Source organism: Phascolarctos cinereus, unplaced genomic scaffold (assembly GCF_003287225.1).
Source record: "Phascolarctos cinereus isolate Bilbo 61053 unplaced genomic scaffold, phaCin_HiC Scaffold_4;HRSCAF=312, whole genome shotgun sequence".
Lineage (NCBI taxonomy): Eukaryota > Metazoa > Chordata > Mammalia > Diprotodontia > Phascolarctidae > Phascolarctos > Phascolarctos cinereus.
In genome coordinates this window covers 327,145,776-327,150,797 of record NW_027555847.1, presented here as the reverse complement: position 1 = coordinate 327,150,797, position 5,022 = coordinate 327,145,776, and positions in this window count along the sequence as shown.

Sequence of the window (5,022 nt, the reverse complement as noted above, 5' to 3'; positions counted from 1 at the left end):
GGAAGGGGGGGGAAATAAAGCAGAACAAAATGTTGCCTTCCCGCGGTGTAATCTGCTGCATCATTTATCTGTATCTCGGAGGTTGGGGGTGGTAGTAGCATTTAAGGGTTTCGGAGGATGGTGGGGGGAAGGGGTGGAATTGGCGCCTTGAAATTCCAGCTCTTAGAACCGCCAAGTCAATTTCCGATGGCCAGGAGGAGAAAGGGGGAGTAGACCGGAGCGGGAGGGGGAGGGGGCCCTCCCTCCCTAGCTGAATATACGCTCTGAAGTTTCCAGCTTCTGCTAACATTATTTCCCATTTGATTCCTTCTCTTCCCTCCTCCTCCGCCCCCCCCCGCCCCTTCCTACGCCGGAGGTAGTAGGTGTAATTCTTCTGGTGAATCCATGAATAGTTGGCGAAAAAGAGGCATGAATCAGACTGCAAAGGTCCAAGAATACAGTTATTTCCATTCTTCTTCGAGGGTTGAAAGGAAAAAAGCATCAGTCGACAGAGTCAATAGTCCTCATCGTGACCTTAATCAGTATTTGGCTACGTGCCATTGAAAATGTAGAAATAACGTTCTGTAGTTGGCATTGACAGTTTCAAATAAACACAGTCCATATGGTGATAGCACATCTTTTTCTTTTCTTTCCTTTTCTTCCTTCCCCCCCCTTTTTTTTGAGATAAAGAGCTATTTTGGTGGAACTGGACTTTACATAAAAATACATAAAATGGTTTAATGATAGTCCTAAAAGTAAATGAAAAAGAGAAAAGGAAAGGAAAAGAAAACAATAGAATAGAAAAGATGGTTATGCATTTATCACCACTTTCCTTAGTAAAAGCTTGGTACCCTGAAATCTTCCAAATTCGTAAAAAATCTATATGGACAGGATATGTGCCACCCACTCTTCAAGCTAACATTGCAATAGCTGCATTCTTGCTGAATTACTGCCATTGTCCGGGCACAGGTCAGACCTGTGGTCAGAATCATCAAAATGCCCTTAGAAATAGCCGGCTTCGTAAGGGAGATGGGGCATTGTTCAGGCATGAGTGGTCTGGAGTAATTGCTCATTCAAAGGGCGCCATCCTGCGTCTAAACAGTGTAATGGGAAGATTCCAGCCAAAGAGTCTCCTCTCCTTTAATTCCTTCTGAAATAAAGATGGACTGACTATGGGAAGGGAAGGGGGTGGAAGGGTGAGGAGAGGGAGAAAGCTATCTCTATGTGCAACAGTACCTATAGCCAGCATGTGCATAAGAGCTATCAAAAAGCTTCGCAACTATCTCATTTTATCCTTACAATAACCCTAGAAGGTAGGTGCCATTATTATTCTTATTTTATAAATTAGGAAACTGAGGCAAAGAGGTTAAATAACTTATCCAGAGTCAACCAATTGTGTCTGAGGCTATATCTGAATTCAGGTCTTCCTGACTCTATCTAGGCTCAGCACTCTATCCACTGGGCCACCTACATGCCCTGATGTTATTTACATTATATTATGTTTATTATATCATATCATTTTAGTTATGTTATGTCATGTTATGTCATGTTATATTACATCATATCATATCATATATTGTATTATATTTTTAACATTTTTATTTAAAGTTTTGAGTTCCAAAACGTATCCTTCCCCCCACATTCTGAGACAGTAAGCAATTAGATATAGGTTACATATGTGAAATTATGTAAAACATTTCCATATTAGTCATTTTGTACAAGAAGACTCAAATAAATGTTATTAAATTATATTTATTATATCTATTATATTATTATAAAATTAACATTGTAATTAATGGGATGTTCTTCAAGTTTATATCACCCAATGCAATAATGCTGTATTTTCCCCATGTTACCCCCCCACCTTTCCTTCTCTTAGCAACAGATTATTATGTTCTAACACTGAAACCTTTTACAATAATTGGATACGGTTCTGAGTCAAATGAAAAAATGTGGGGAGAAAAATGGACTGACTTTCAGCTAGGGGCCCTTTGGAAGTCCTGGTGATGGCTGCTTCTTTTCCTTTTCTTTTGGCATCTCCCCTACTGGCTTTAGTTTAAGAATTAGGCTTATGCAATAACCTGAGGTAGGATGAAGATGAGACACTCATAAGCAAAATCATAGGTAAAGTTATTTTTCTTACATTTCATTTGGCACAGGCTAGAGAAAGGAAGAAAAGTTCTATGGCTCTGGAAGGAAAGGGGAAAGCTAGAAGTTTGAGAGAACAGCAATTTGGGAGAATAACAGTGTGCAGAGATTGAGGTGAGTAAAGCCACCAAAGTATAGGAGCAAAGGAAGGGATGGATGGCTTGGGAGATAGAGAATTCCTGACTTGAAAAAACTTTCTCTCCCATGCAGGCTGCCCCTTTGTAACTCATAGTCTTAGAAAGATGTGTAGAGCACTAAGTGATTTACTCAGGATCACACTACCAATGTGCGTCAGAAAGAGGACTTGAACCCAGGTTTTCCAGAATCTAAGTATATATATATTCTATACCTACCATACTACATCACACTGCTTCCCAGTGAGGAAAGACAAATTTATAAAATATTTACATATCAATTGAGTCCATCTTAGAATTCTGATGACATTTGAAAAGGCAGATAAATTTTTTGTTGTTGTTAGCAGCATTCAATTCTTTGTGATTCCCTTTTGGGGTTTTCTTGGCGCAGAGATCCTGGAGTGGTTTGCCATTTTCTTCTCCAGCTCATTTTACAGGTGAGGAAACTGAGGCAAACAGGGTTAAGTGATTTGCCCAGGGTCACACAGTTACTAAATGTCTGAGGCCAGATTTGAACTCAGATCTTCCAGACTCCAGGCCCAGCATTCTCTCCACTGTGCCACCCAGCTAAAGAAACTGGGGCCCAGAGAAGTGTCCCCCAAAAAAGACATACTCCTAATTATATAGATGGCAAGTAGCTGGGCTGGAATTCAAATCCAGATCTCCTAACTTCAAATGCACCATTCATTCTATTGTACCACAGAATTTCTTATAAATAATGTATATTGTACAGCAGTGATGTCAAACTCAAATAGAAACTGGAGACCACAATACTATACTATACATAAGGATCCCTGCAGGCGCATGTTAACTTAGAAAATTTCGTATTAACATTATCTATGCTTTATTGCATTTTTATTTATTTGGGGGTTGGGGAAGACATTAGCCAGATGCAGTGACATGTTTGACACCTCTTCTACAGTACCCTTTAATGAAAAAAAATCTTATTAGTTTAGAAAGCATAGAATTCAAATATACCTAAATTGGTTTATTTATAACATTTATAACAATTCGTGTCTAAGAAGTTGAGAAAGGGACATAGTAGAGGAAATATATAACTAGAATAAGAAGTGAGCTGGTGGTCCTCTAGTGAGGATGAAAGACAATTAATCAAAAAGTCATTCATTCATAGCACTAATTAATTTACTAATAGCATTATTCATTAATAGCACTAATAGCATTTTGTAGCACTGTGTTAGGTATTAAGGATACAGAGACAAAGACACTTCTATTTGGAGAGAAACAACAGGTACATGTATAAGCTTATACAAAATACATACAAAACTAAGTACAATGTATTTTCATGGGGAAGGCCCTGGCATCTGGGGGATCAGCAAAGGCATCATGTAGAAACTGGCGTGAAGCTGAGCTTCGTAGGAAGCTAAAGATTCTGAGAGGTGGCGATGAGGGTGAGCACATTCCAGGCATATGGGGATAACCTGTGCAGAGTCATGGCAGCCAGGTGATAGTGTTCAACGTGAAAAAAGCCATTTTGACCAGGCCATGGACTATATGCAAGGGAATGATATATAATAAGGATGCAAATGTAGGTTGGAGCCATGTTATGAAGAGCTTTAAATTCCAAACAGAAGAGTTTGGTTTTGATCCTAGAGGCAGTAGGAGCCACTGAAGTCTATTGAACTGGAAAGTGACCTGGTCCAACTTGTGCTTTGGGAAAATCATTTTGGTAGGAGGTATCCTCAAGACATGTAGTAACTCCAAAATTAAAAAAAAAGACAAAGGTGTCTAGCTCAACAGGTATATACTCTGTAGAGGACTGATGGCAAAACATGGACAAGAGTCACATTGGATGAGTAGGAACAAAGGTGTCCTTGGAGACAAAACCCACACTGATGAAATAATGGATCATGCAAAATACGAAAGTAAGTTTGCTCGAGAAATTATGCTGATTACATGAAAATTATAATTTACTCAACGATGACAAATTCACTAATTTACTTTGGGTTATAGTTAATCTTTGTTACAAATGGAGCTGCAAACCACTAAACACAAAGAGAGTTGGGTTTTCTGGACTGCCTGGCCTCCACAGTTTGAAGCAGAGCATGCCATTGTCAGAAAAGGAACAGGAAAGGTTAGACACGGAGATAAAAGATAAAAGAAATCATTGAATGCAATTTTTGCCACTCTCCTATTGTGGGGTCTGGGCTGTGGCTGGGCAGAAGGTGGAACCAGACTGAGTTGAGCCCAGGGCAATGGGGGGCCCCCAAGCTTGTGATTAATAAATAGCCCAGATGAAGGGGCAAATGAGGCAGGAGAGAACAACAGATCATCAGAGCAGTTTGCTCCAAGGGAGATCAGGCAAAACAAAGAGTCACCCTAAAGAGGCAAAAAAGTAAGAGTAACAGGTTCAAACTATTTCTGTTTGGATCAGAACATGGGGGAAGGAAGGAAGGAAGGAAGGCCTAAATGTAGGTAAGTGAGGTTCTATCTGCTGAAGGAGTCACAGTAATGGAAGAGGAATCCAAAAGCAAAAACTGATTTAGTTTAGAGGAAGACCAAGGCTAAGGAAAACAAAACAAAATGGAATCTGGGCAGGGCAGGATCCTGAGTTGTGCCAGCTATGAGAATAATATTTTTTTCCTATTCAATGTTTGTCCAATAACAGTATCTATGAACAGAGCTGTAACTAGCCATTTCATCCCATGGGGGGAACTGCTGCCTAGGACAATTCACAGCCACTGAGGCAGGCAATACAAGATATACCTTACAATTTCACTTGGTAAAGAATGATATAGGGGCA